Source organism: Rana temporaria, chromosome 1 (genome assembly GCF_905171775.1).
Source record: "Rana temporaria chromosome 1, aRanTem1.1, whole genome shotgun sequence".
In the NCBI taxonomy this organism is placed as follows: domain Eukaryota; kingdom Metazoa; phylum Chordata; class Amphibia; order Anura; family Ranidae; genus Rana; species Rana temporaria.
The window spans coordinates 157536374-157550075 of record NC_053489.1 but is presented as its reverse complement, the minus strand read 5'-3'; the positions used below and the strand labels follow the sequence as shown (position 1 = coordinate 157550075).

The following is a 13702-nucleotide window of genomic DNA, read 5'->3' as shown; positions in this document are numbered from 1 at the left end:
CCACTCTGTTCGCACATATAGGTAGATTCACAAAGAGTTAGGCCGGCTTATCAGCAGATAAGCCGACCTAACTCAGAATCTACGCCGACTTATGTTTAAGTGCATTCTCAATCAGAGATACGCTTAAACATATCTAAGATACGACGGCTTGCGCCGTCCTTTCTTAGGTTGCAATATTTCGGATGGCCGCTAGGTGGCGCTTCCATTGCGGTCGGCGTAGAATATACAAATTAGTATATACGCCGATTCACGAACGTACGCCCGGCCGACACAGTACTTTTACGCCGTTTACGTAAGAGATGGGTCGCGTAAAGTTAGAGCTAGGCCCTAGTTGGTATAGTAATGTTAAGTATGGCCACCGTTCCCGCGTTGAAATTCGAACTTTTTACGTCGTTTGCGTAAGTCGTCCGTGAATCGGGATTTACGTCGTTTACGTCCACGTCGAAATCAATAGGCCCGTGCGGCGTACTTAGCCGCAATGCACACTGGGAAATGTAGGCGCCTGGCGCATGCGCAGTTCTAAAAAAAACGTCAAAAACGTAAGGTCAAGCTCCATTGACATAAAACACGCCCCCTTACACACATTTGAATTAGGCACCCTTACGCCCGCCCGCTTTAGGCTACGCCGCCGTAACTTAGCAGGCAAGTACATTGTGAATCATGTACTTGCCTAGCTAACTTACGGCGGCGTAGCCTAAACACGCTAAGCTACGCCGCCGCAAGTTTAAACCATTGTACCTGAATCTACCTAATAGTGTCAGAGGCGCAGCGACGGCGGAGGACTGTGTCTGTGTCCCGACTCCCGAATGAATGTAAGCAAGCAAACATTCATTAATGGGCACTGGTAGGCTGCATTGATGGGTGCTGGTAGACTGCATTGATGGGTTCCCGGTAGGCTGCATTTGATGGGCGCTAGTGAGGCTGTATTTGATATGCACTTCATTAAAAAGTCGGGTTATACATGATCAGGGCAAAAGGGGGTGGAGTCAGGGGTGGAGCCAACTGGGGGTGGCAAAATGAGGTTTCGCCTAGGGTGTCAAAAATACTTGCACCAGCCCTGTATGTGACAGTATGGGTATCATGGACCTGATCTGTTTTCTAAACACAACCTCTGATCACATGGCCACTGGTCTGCGGTGGGAGGAAGCAGTGCCAATTCGCCAATCCAGTAACATTACACTGTTTATGTATTTTTTTCATTTTTTGTTAGAACTTTATTGAATGTCACAAGTTTATTATAAAAAACGATTGCACTTACAAAAAAGTGGTTAAAACATGCGTGAAATAATGTGGCTGCCCAAATGCGGTGACGTCAGCACGAATTGTACATCCTTAGCAGATCCTCCGTGTTGTTGGAACTGCATGCATGCGCAGCGGGCTCTGTCTCTTTCTAGCCAAGCCCAGCCACTGCAGCTGGAGATGGAGATATGCACACAGTTTGAATGGCCTTGAGAATTTTCTAGGGGTGCACATATGTAGTGTTCTGCAAATGGCAGGATGGAGGGGGATCGAGAGGCCAGTGGTTTTTGCACAGACATACTCCCGCAGCTACATGTGTAATGGGGGCAGGTGCAGCATTTGAAAAAGGAGTTCCGGTATGTGGCTTTTTGGCAAATGTTGCTGAAGTTGAACTTACACTTTAAAAGAGAAGTTTGGGGTCCCCCGCCAGCTCTAAGGCTGAGAACTGAGCAATCGAACACCGTCTTTTGGTCCCTTTGTTTGTGTCATTTGGAGAAATTGAGCCCCATCTTTGGTGTCATTGGGAGGAACTCTGCCCCCTATTGGTGTCAGTGGGGGGAATAATACCCCACTGTTGGTATTAATGACTATCAAAATAGTGCCCCAAGGGCCGCAGAACAGCAAGCAAAGGGCAGCGACTGGTGCCCAGGCCGCAGTTTGGAGACCACTGCTCTAGGGAGCTCAGTGAGGAGAGCTGAGAGATGATTGGAGGGAAGGGAACACCCCCCTTCACACAGCGCACAGGAACAAAGCTGAGTCTGTCAATCACAGGCTGTGTGTTGGAGCTCCCTTCCCTTGTCACCTTTTTACCTATTCAGAAGTGACTCATGCTGATAGCAGAGGAGCGAAGCACCAGACAGAAATGATACTTAGTGCTTTTAATTGAGACACCTACACACTATAGAAGGCTATGCTTTGTTTACAGTATATTTCATGTCTGGGGTTTACAACCACTTTAATAAAGATCAGCTACAGTAGCCAATCAGCTATCAGCTCTTAGTTGCAGCTAAAATCTAATTAGTTGATGTGGGTTATTTCCCTTTGCACTCTGTTATTAAAGCCCAAAGTGTTTCTCCTCAAAGAAACGTTGTACAACCATTTCTATATTCCCAGAGATCAGGCTTGGCACTTTCAGCCACAAAGAACCCCTCCCTGACAACAGAAAATTACTTACAGCAGTGGAGACATCAAATTAATGATTCCCCATGGAAAATAAGATCAATGTACAAATGGTGTGAAGTAGTTACATCACAGCTCATGTAAAGTTCCCTGGAAGAGTTTCCAGGACCTAAAATGAAACATATAGCATGGCACATAATGGTCTCTAATTCATCCCCACCATCATCACATCACCATGCTGTTCAACTGTAGGTGACGTATACACCCAAAAAAATATATATATTTTAGAGCAGCCATTCTCCACTACCTTGAGCTGTGCCTGCTTAGTTCCAGAGCTAACTCCACTTGGCACAACCAGCAGCATGGTGCCAATGATCCTTTTGGCCTGGTTTACAAAGGTGTACTACAGCGTACACCCGTTTGAGGGCTGTGTTTGTCCTTTCCTACTAAAAGGGATCATTTTTCATCCAGAGTTGAGATTTAGGCTCCATGCACACTGAAGCTCATAAACTGTAGTTTATTGGCGTTTTTGGCTTTTTTTTTAAAGGCCCATAAACTGCACTCAATGTTAGCCTATGGCCCAGATTCACAAAGCACTTACGCCGGCGTATCTCGAGATACGCCACGTAAGTGTAAATATGCGCCATCGTATCTATGCGCCGGACTCTGAAACCAAGATACGCCTGAAAATAGGCTTCACCCGACCAACGTAAGTTTCCTACGCCGGCGTATCGTGGGCGCATATTTACGCTGGCCGCAAGTGGCGCTCCCATTGATTTCCTATTCAAATATGGAAATGAGGGAGATACGTCGATTTACGAACGTACTTGCGCCCGGCGCATAATATACGCGGTTTGCGTAAGTCGTACATCCGACGTAAAGTTATTCCCCATATATGAGGAGCAACTCATGCTAAGGTATGGACCAGGGAACACAACCGTCGTATTTTACGTCGTTTACGTAGTACATGAATAGGGCTGGGCGTAGGTTACGTTCACGTCGTAGGCAGTGATCCGTCGTATCTTAGGGAGTAGTTCCGACGTGATTCTGAGAATGCGCACTGGGATACGTCCACAGGACGGCGCATGCGCCGTTCGTTTTAAGTACTTGTATGGCACTCGGCCCATCATTTGCATGGGGTCACGCCTCATTAGCATGGCTCACGCCCACTTCCACTTACGACGGCTTACGCCAAGGGAACCCAGCGCAGTTTGGAGTTTGGGAGGCAAGTACTTCGTGAATTCGGTGCTTGCCTCTCTGCGCTGCTTCGGCGTAGCGTATATTAGATACGCTACGCCGGCATATATATATGCGCCGATGTATGTGAATCCGGGCCTATGTGTCTACATGGATGTTTTTTAGTGTTAATGAGCAGTGGAGATTATGGGCTTTTTTCTGAACGCCAGAAATTTGCGCTCAAAGTGCAGTTTTTCGGCGGGAAATAATGATAAAAAACGCAAAACGCCAGAAAAAAATTAATAAACGGTCAAAAACGCTGCTCACCAGCGTTTTTTGCGCTTTTTATATCCACTGAAAAACGCTAATAAACGTTTGCAAAAACGCAAAAAAACTTTGAAAGGCTCCCTGCAAAACTACTGGCATTTTTTATAGCTTTTTTTTTTAGCTCCCAGTGTGCATGGAGCCTAAAGTAAAAGCTACCAAAGCTATTTAGAAAACAATATTTCAGTATTTAAAAATAAAGCATGTCATAACACATGAAGGTATGGATAATAACAAAGCAGAAATGACAACAAATAAAGGGTACACATGGCTTGCTGCCATTTGGCAGGCACATTGTATAATCTTAGTGTGACATCCCTAGTTCCTTCTTGACGTAGAATAGGGGTTTCCCGACCTTCTACACAAAGGGCCAGTTTACTGTCCTTCAGGCTTTAAAGGGACCAGACTGTGCCCAGTGGGCATAGACAATGCTACATCATTGGTTTTATTGGGAGGACTAGCACCCCATCGATGGTGTCAGTAGGGGTAAGAGCGCCCTATTGTTTGTGTCAGTGGAAGGAATAATGCCCCATCGATAGTGTCAGTAGGAGGAAGAGTGCCCCATTGTTGGTGTCAGTGGAAGGAATGGTGACCCATCTATGATGTCAGCGGGAGGAATAGTGCCCCATCAGTGGTGTCAGTGGGAGGAATAGTGCCCTATGAATAGTGTCAGTGGGAGAAATGGTGCCCCATCGATGGTGTCAGCTGGTGGATAAGTACCGTGAGCATAGGCGTGCACACAGGGTGTGATTGGGTACACCCTAATCACCCTGTGAGACGCAGATTTCCCCTGCTGAATACTCCTACTACTGCAGTAGCGGAGGCTTCAGAGAAATAAACTGGGGAATCTCTGTCCTCAGTCACATTCTCTGCTATTTAACCAAAGCCTTTTAATGGGGCTCCTAACAAATTGTAAAAAAAAAAAAAGGATTTTTTTTGTTATATATATATATAAATAATAAAATTGTAAAAAATAACAATATAAGATGGTAAAAACTACTGACACCAATTTCATCTCTACTGACACCATCCACTGCTCTAGTGCTAATTTGTGTTTGAACTTTGGGGTGACTACCCTAATGCAATAGGCTGCACACATCTATGACCCCAAGGGCCAGAGAAAGGAAAGCAAAGGGCCAAATATGGCCCCTGGGCCACAGTTAGGATACCACTGACAGAAGATAAGACGGTAAAGGGAGATAAGCAGACTAATCTCACATTCTATAGTGTGTACAGAATGAAAATTGGATTTAAACAAAAACATTTGGCATGAGGTAATGATAACATGAGGTAAAGTTTATCTTGTGGCAGCGGTGAGGCAGCTGATATGAGTGTCACATTATGTGAAGAGCTCTTTTCAAGGGTCAAGACCTATATTCACGTTCTATATCTGCCTTCTTTATTGTAGACATTTGGTTCCTTCCCTGCAATGTTCTACTATTACTACTCCCTCCTAGTAGTCCCCGCTATGACACTAATTACACAGCCGAAGGAAACCTAATGTATTTTACACCTGCTTCTCCACAGTGGGTGTTTCTAATTTACTTTCCATGTCTTGCTCAAGACTTCCCATGTTTTTGCCAAAATAGAAAAAAAAGACAGCAGTGTGGCCGGTCAGTTGGAGGCTTTCCATGGAGGAATCTCCAGCTGTCAGCCAGCAGGTGTAAACACAAACAAAGTCCAGTCAGCTCATTCAGCGTATACAGAACGATCGTCCGGGTTTACTTGTTATGCCTAAGAAAAGTTACACAGATTTATCATATATAAGCTACCCATACACATGGGCATGTGTGATTTTTTTTTTTACGTAACTCTTGCAACTTTGCATGACACGAGGAATCCCATCCTTTCCTATAGTGCCTAGTACCTGTGCAATTTTCCCTTGTCTGTTTTTGAAAATGCTTCTTTTGGTGCGACCAGGCGCAATTTGGGCCTCTTCAAATTGCATAAAAAATGTATGTATATCCACTTTCTTGTGTTTTGATGCATCTTTTGGAATAAAAACAGGCTCCCCTGGCAGCTTCTACTCTACATAGGCTGCAGAGAGGATGGAGAGACAAGGCCGCAGAATGCTGAATGTCAAGGCCTTTATCCACCGCCTGGTCAGCGTGAGGCCATTGATGTATGATCCCATCCAACACCAACACAAAGATCACAGCAAGCGTCATATGGCATGGGAGGAAATCGCCCATGGACTGTTGGAGGATTTGGATGTTTTACCCCCTTCTTTATTTTAAATTACGGTAATAACTGCTACGCCTGCCATAAACATCGGCACAGCGGCCATGACACAAGACTGCAGTGCAACAACACAGGTAAAAACAGACAGAGAAATCAGGAAGCTTAAAAGGTCGACAATGCCTAACGATGTCACAGGAAATATTGCTTGGCACTGGCCAAAACAAAAATGCACAAACCATAAAAATGTATGAAAACGCACAAAAAACACATGAAAAATGCATGAAAACCGCAGCTGGGCTGATTGTTTTTTGTTTTCATTTTTGGAGTGGGGCTCACAAAAGATTTTTAGTTGGCTTACAAATTCACAGAATGGCAGTCACATGCTTATTTCTGAAGTATCATTATAAAATATTGATGAACTGGACAAACATATCTAAACCCCCTCGTTGATATTTGCCCAACACTGGTACCCTGAGATACTTTTATTCTTCATGTTGTTTTAATATATCATTATAAAATAATTGTGGGGGAAATTAGATGCCAGGTATTGATAACCTAAAGCAGCCAATAGAGGCACCATCTGACTGCCCTTAGGCAACGTATTTGAATGCCTGGCCCTACCAAATGTTTGCGTATATGCTTGTGGAGATGAATGGGCGAGGTAGGTACAGAAATCCTACAAGCAGACCCAACACAAGCTTGCTTTGGGGAAAACAATGGTGATCAGACCATGTTTTCTAATCTGTTTGATCATTTTCTCAGCAGCTCAAAATAACTGACAACATTGACTTGATGCCTACATGAACTTCAAAGGTACTTCAGTTTACAGCAGCAGTGACTGTGACCAGCATGTATGAGGGCTAAAGTTATCCACAGATATTAGACGCAGAAATACGCCATATTGCCATTTTCTTTCTCTGTGCTATACAAAAAAATGTGAAGGCCTCAAGCTGGATAAAAAGCTAACTCTCTTAGTGAACCCCAATGCTCCCCATCAGGGGTGCCTGTACATTTTGTGTGTTTTTATGTAGGATTGATAGTTTGTCTAATATCAGATAAGTAGTCGATGTGCCAGAATGATTTTCCTTTCATAAAGGGTACTTAAGGGACCCATTTACGCCATATGCATTCAGTTGCAATGGGCAGTACAGTATTGACCAATGCAGCCCCAACACAAAGTATACAAAGTAATTTGCCGTATGTTACTGTTTCAGCTTACATCAATGTGCTGCATTGTTGTGAACTGAAAAAAATAGGACTGGATGCAATTTTATGCAGTGAAGCACTACACTGCATTACAACATAATAAAGTGCATTAAGTTGAATGAAACATCATAAAATAAAGTTAACATAATGGTAAACAGTGCAATGACTTGTAACAAAGTATTGCTATGCCCCCACACAATGAACACAAGTGGGTGTGAGTTATACACAGTGTGAATAGCTCCTAAAGGAATCATATAAAAGTGGAAAATGCCGTTGTTGACTTCTTATTCTAAAAATACTATTTGCCTGGCTGTGGTGCTGACCTTTCCCAATCTGTACACTTGTTCTGGCTTAGGGACTCAGAAGCCGGAAGGTCAGTATAAGAGCCAGGCAAATAACAATGAACTCTTAAAGGATAAGTACCCAAGGCTGTACTTCTCCCATGGATCACAAAAAGCGGGCTGAAGTCTGCTGTCGGCTGACATCACAGAGCCGGTCCAGGCTCAGGAAAGATTGCGACATATGGTCTGTACCAGCACCCGACTCAGGCTCTCTGAGAGCCTGAGCCAAGCGCTTCCACCCATCCACAGCCCAGCACTCCGATGAGCGTGGGGGGGGCAGAGCATAAAGCTGCGACTGACAGTTACCAGCTCTCTGCTCAGGGAGCTCTAAGAACCAAGCGATCGGCGGGGTTTGAGCGCTCTGTTCTCAGTGTTAGAGCCGGCGGAGGACAGATGCAGCATTGGACTGATGCTGCATCCAGCTACAGTTAGTTAGTATGATTCTAAAAAATAAAAAAACATTCCCATTTAAGCCGGTCATAGTCGTGTGACTTTCTTGCAATCACAAGATGCAGGAAGGAAAATTACTCAATTCCCCCAGCGACACAGATGTTGAATGCCTCCAGCAAAGCTATTGATTATTGCTAGTGGTTTATACCCACTGGCAATAATCTCATGAAAAATCTGACATGACGATTGTACTCAAGTTGATCGATCAATCAGACTGCCCATGCATGGTTTAGAATCTTCTGCTGAACAGGTCGAGATTAGAACTATCTATGACCAGATTTAGGGTCACCATACACAAGGAGATCTCAGGGAGTCTCAGGGAGTGTAAGAGGACACAGGGCCACACAATTGGATTGGAGGAGAAGCTGTTTAATCCTAAACCACACAGGGGGGTTTTCACATAAGGATGTGGAACTCTTCCACAATTGGTGGTGTCAGCGGGAAGTATGGATATTTTTAAGAGACTGTTGGACGTGCATCTTAAAGAACACAACATACAGGGATTAGGGAAATTAATATAGACACTGACACTCATAGGTTGAACTGGATGGACTATTGTCTTTAATCAAGCTTACCTATTATGTAACTATGAGATTGTACAATCGGATCCTTTATTGCGCATAAGGCCTCGTACAGACGACCGGATCTATCCGCTGGGATTGATCCGCAGATCAGTTCCAGCGGACAATCCTGGTCGTCTGTACGGCCTAGCGGATATTTATCCGCGGAGATTCGTCGGGCCGATCGATTTCAAGCGGATAGAAATTTCTTAGCATGCTAAGAAATCTATCCGCTTGAATCGTTTCCAGCGGATTGATCCGGTCGTCTGTACAGACTCACCGGATCAATCCGTCCGCTCCCCTCCCTCACATGCGTCGTAATGATTCGACGCATGCGTGGAAGTACTTACCTTCCAGCGTCGCACACGTCGCCGCGTCATCGTCGCGTCATTCCGCGTCATTCCGCGCGGATTTTGATCCGATGGTGTGTACAAGCCATCGGATCAAAATCCGGAGGAGGAATCTCTGCTGGAAACGGTCCGGCGGACCGTTTCCAGCGGAGATCCCCTCGTCTGTACGAGGCCTTAGGCAGTCAATTCACTTCAATGGGCTGCCCTCCTGCTCCTTTCAGATCAATGATATTCACACGTTTTTTCAAGGTACGTTTTGCCATGATTTCCACGCGATTCTGTCGTACGACAATTACAGCAAAATCGCACTGTACTTGGGGTGCCATTAAGAATGATGTTGCGCTTTGCAGGTTGTATGCATGAATTTAAAAGAAATTTGTGAACAAAGCCTTATGCCGTGTACACACGATCGGTCAAACCGATGAGAACGGTCTGATGGACCGTTCTCATCGGACCAAACCGATCGTGTGTGGGCCCCATCGGTCAGTTATCTTTCGGTCCAAAAATTTAGAACTTGCTTTAAAATTCAACCGATGGACGCCTACCCGATAGGTCAAAACCGATGGTTAGTACACAAAAGCATTGGTTAAAAACCTGCGCATGTTCAGAATCAAGTCGACGCATGCTTGGAAGCATTGAACTTCAGTTTTCTCTGCACGTCGTTGTGTTTTACGTCACCGCGTTGGACTTGATCGGTTTTTTAACTGATGGTGTGTAGGCACATCAGACCATCAGTCAGCTTCATCGGTTAACCGATGAGAACGGTCCTTCGGACCGTTCTCTTCAGATGGACTGATCGTGTGTACACGGCCTTAGAGATAAATGTAAATTTCCACCATTTTTTTTTTTGTTATTGTGTTACAGTATATTATTGCTATAGTTTATTTCACATTGCATTTGTCTAGCATACGCTGCGCATGTACTTTAGGTGGAGAAAATCGTTAAATATTTACTCATTCCTAAACAACCAATTAGAAGTCCTTTTCTATCAGCAGTTTACCGCTTACTGATTAATATACATATTTTTTTTTTTTTTTTGTGAGTAAACAGCAATGTCTGTAAATATAGAGATCAATTATAAAAGAGGCAAATACTCAAAAGAGTGCAAAAGCCATCCAAACAAAGTACAGTAAAAGCTGGGATCTTTATCTTACAGAATATTCATTTCACCAATGTTCATTTGTATCATCTTCTCACAAAACCCACATTCAACCTGGTGTCTTCTCTTCTTACACACCAATCTACTTCCAATGATGTCTGCATACAAGGAGCACAATCCGATCTTTGATGAGCAGTCACAAAAGTAAACCAGACACACAAAAGAAGCTCTTCAGACAACAGTAACCAATAAAGAACGTTCATCCTTTCTGGTCTCAAAGTGGCGTTCCATCAGACTTTATGGGGGGATTGTAATGTAAATATCAGTGCATTTTCCATGCGCCAAATCAACAATGCCGTTACACCAGTTCTGTGTGTTGTTGCACCGGCCACACTAAATCACTTTAAAGCTCAGCACACACGTCACAATTTGATTGTACAATCTCCTTTAGATCTTCCAACAACTATGTAGTACAAGGGTCTGCCTGGATACAAATGGACTGGCTAACGTAGGTAGGTCCCCATAGTACATAGTTTTGGTAAGGGCCAGTTCACACCATAGAAACGCAGTCTGGATGCTTTTCTGCATGCACATTTTTGCTGTGTTTTGGTGCGTTTTTGATGCAGTCCAGTACTTTCCCCCCCCCCCTTGTTTTTTCTTAACCTTAAATAAGAAAATGTGTGTTCCAGTGCATTTTTGGTGTGTTCTTGTGTGTTCCAGTGCGTTTTTGGCGCGTTCTTGTGTGTTCCAGTGCGTTTTTGGCGCGTTCTTGTGTGTTCCAGTGCGTTTTTGGCGCGTTCTTGTGTGTTCCAGTGTGTCTTTGGCGCGTTCTTGTGTGTTCCAGTGCGTTTTTGGCGTGTTCTTGTGTGTTCCAGTGCGTTTTTGGCGCGTTCTTGTGTGTTCCAGTGCGTTTTTAGCGTGTTCTTGTGTGTTCCAGTGCGTTTTTTATGCATTTTACAGTGTCCCAGTACAATCCAGGACAAAAAAAAAAGCAGCATGTTTTACTTTTTTTTCTGAAAACTGGAACGCACTGAAACTGCAGGCACTGGTGTGAACTATGCCATTGAAAACCATATAACCGACTTTTTTTGATGCAGAGAAAAAAAAACGCACTGGACTGCATGTGGTGTGAATTGGCCCTAAATCTAAAGTTGATTGTACTAAGACGGTACAGTCAGGTTGTGAAGTGAAAAGTTGGCCCTAAAGAAGAAGAATCTGATTGTAAAGAATAATTAAGGGCTCATTCACATTTGTCATCGTCGCCCCTCCACAGTGGATCACTTTTCAGAGGGTTGTTGACAGGCATCTTGGAGGTGAAAATTTGCCTCCGCGCCACCTGTTTTAACCCTGAGAAATTTGCATGGGTTGCAGCGTGGCCCTATTCACTTGAATGGGCTGCGTTCGGTGGTGGTATTGCCCATCCAGTGAGACATGGAGCAGAATTTTTGCCGAGGCATGCGTACAACCCTGCAGGGCCCCCGTTGTAGCTAAAGGGGTGCAGTTCATTCGCCATTTTTACGCCCCCTCTGGTCATCCATGTGAATGAGCCCTAAAAGTGATATGAGACAGTTCCTGGTAATGTCCGATAGCGTGCGCCAAACTAAATAAGCACTTTTGCCAATGTTCAAAATAAATAATTTATTTTTGTTTTTGTTTACCGAAGTCGCAAAATTAGCATAACAAGCAGGAGCGGACGGCGGAGAGAGGGGTCTGTGGGCGGACAGTACGCCACTACCAGGGAACAACTTTACAACACTTTTAATAATTTAACACATAAAGCGTGCATATGGAAATCAGTGCGTTTTTTCTCCCTGCGCCAATCTTTCTTAATCCTTATTTACAGCCCACCGATCTTTACATGGACATGGGCTAAGAATTGTGGCTGAGCCAAGGAAGACTCATCTATCACATTCACACCAATCAATGCATCACATTAGCAGAAGAGGTATGTCAGCACATCAGTAATCATTACCAATAGAGGTAAGTGCCAATCATCCATCCAGCTAGAAGAGGGAATGCAAGTCTATGGATCACCCCTACAAGTTTCCACAATCCACCCCAATCAGGTTTATCACTCAGTAATAAGAAGATTCTATGATCATAAGGCATGCACAATACAAGATCTGCCTCCCAGCCTGCTCAGGAAACTTTCTCCTACTTTCAAGAGTCTTACCTGGATGATTCTGATGACTCTCCTCCCTTGCTCTGGATCCTGAAGATCCCACAAAAGTTCTCCAAATTTTCATCAACTCTCAATCATAATAGTTAGGCGATGCAATGCTTAGAGGAGGGTCCTGTAGCTGGCTTGTCTCCTGCTGATCCTAGGCAGTGGCGATGTATTGTGCAGCCCCCTCCAGAGCTCAGCCTTGCTCAGTGTCTCCTCTGACTGCTGTCACTGCAGCCCCATTCACAGCTCAGGGGGCGGGGACCTGCCATTGTCAGAGCTGGCTATGGGATCGCTTCTTCTTCCCCTATTGTCTGCTATTGGAGACTGCAAGCTTTGCTTGTTCTAGGATTTCTGGACACAAACTTACTACTACTAGCCTGAAGTATAGCAGAGCTTAACCACTTAAGGACCAGGGCATTTTTTGCCTCGTTTTAACAATTGCGCGGTCGTGCGACGCTGTACACAAACAAAATGTATGTCCTTTCTTTTGGCGGTATTTCATCACCTCTGCGTTTTTTTTTTTTTTTTGCACTATAAACAAAAAAAAAGCCATCAATTTTGAAAAAAATATATATATATTTTTTTACTTTTTGCTATAATAAATATCAAAAAAAAATATTTCTTCATCATCATAGGCCAATATGTATTCTTCTACACAGGGCCGATCTGCCCTAAAGGCTCACTATGCAAGCCGCTTAGGGCCCCGCAAAGCTGCGGAGGGCCCTCCAAACTACTACAGAAAACGCCTGGTGAGAAGTCATTTTCGGCCCCGCATCTCAACTCGCTGGCTGCATGGAAGAAGAGGTAAGAAGTTAGCAACCCCCTGCTTCTCACTTTAAAGGGGAGGTTCACCCTATAAAAAAATTCTAACACTACATCCAGCCCAGTTCTGCATATAAAATTACACTGACCTTTTTTTTTTTTTTTTTGCCTTAGATAGCGTTTAGCCTTAGAATTCGGGAGTGGGCGTTCCTATTGACATGCCAATTGATTGACATGCTAAACGACGGCGCACACAGCGCGTCACGACTTCCCGAAGGAAGCTCGGGTCGGCTCGGCTCAATTCGGCGCCTGCACACCGGTGCCGAATAGAGCCGAGCCGACTCGAGCTTCTTTCGGGAAGTCGTGACGCGCTGTGTGCGCCGTCATTTAGCATGTCAATCAATTGGCATGTCAATAGGAACGCCCACTCCCGCGGGATTCCCTACCCGGAAGCCGCGGTGAATTCTAAGGCTCAGTGTAATTTTATATGCAGAACTGGGCTGGATGTAGTGTTAGAAATTTTTTATAGGGTGAACCTCCCCTTTAATGTAAGATGTCATTTCCGACAGCAGAACACCCCCCCTCCTCCCCCTTCTCAACTTTAATAACTTTAATCACTTTAATGTGACATGTCATTTTAGGCAAGCCCCCCCCCCCACCCCTGCTTCTCAACTTTTAATGTCACATGTCATTTTGCTTAGGGCCCCAGGGAGGTCAGGATTGGCACT

The 13702-nt window shown here is 44.5% G+C and overlaps 1 protein-coding gene across 2 annotated transcripts in view; it reads right to left on the bottom strand.

Moving 5' to 3' along the window:
* Window positions 1–12450, bottom strand: part of MEGF10 (multiple EGF like domains 10) — a 180468-nt gene extending 168018 nt beyond the window's left edge. Inside the window, exon 1 of one of the 2 annotated variants that reach the window (XM_040344756.1) lies at window positions 12219–12450. The gene's annotated coding sequence lies outside the window, so the exon portion shown is untranslated. The remainder of the gene's footprint in view (window positions 1–12218) is intronic. The other variant, XM_040344748.1, reaches the window with a different exon arrangement.
* Between the last annotated feature and the right edge of the window lie 1252 nt (window positions 12451–13702).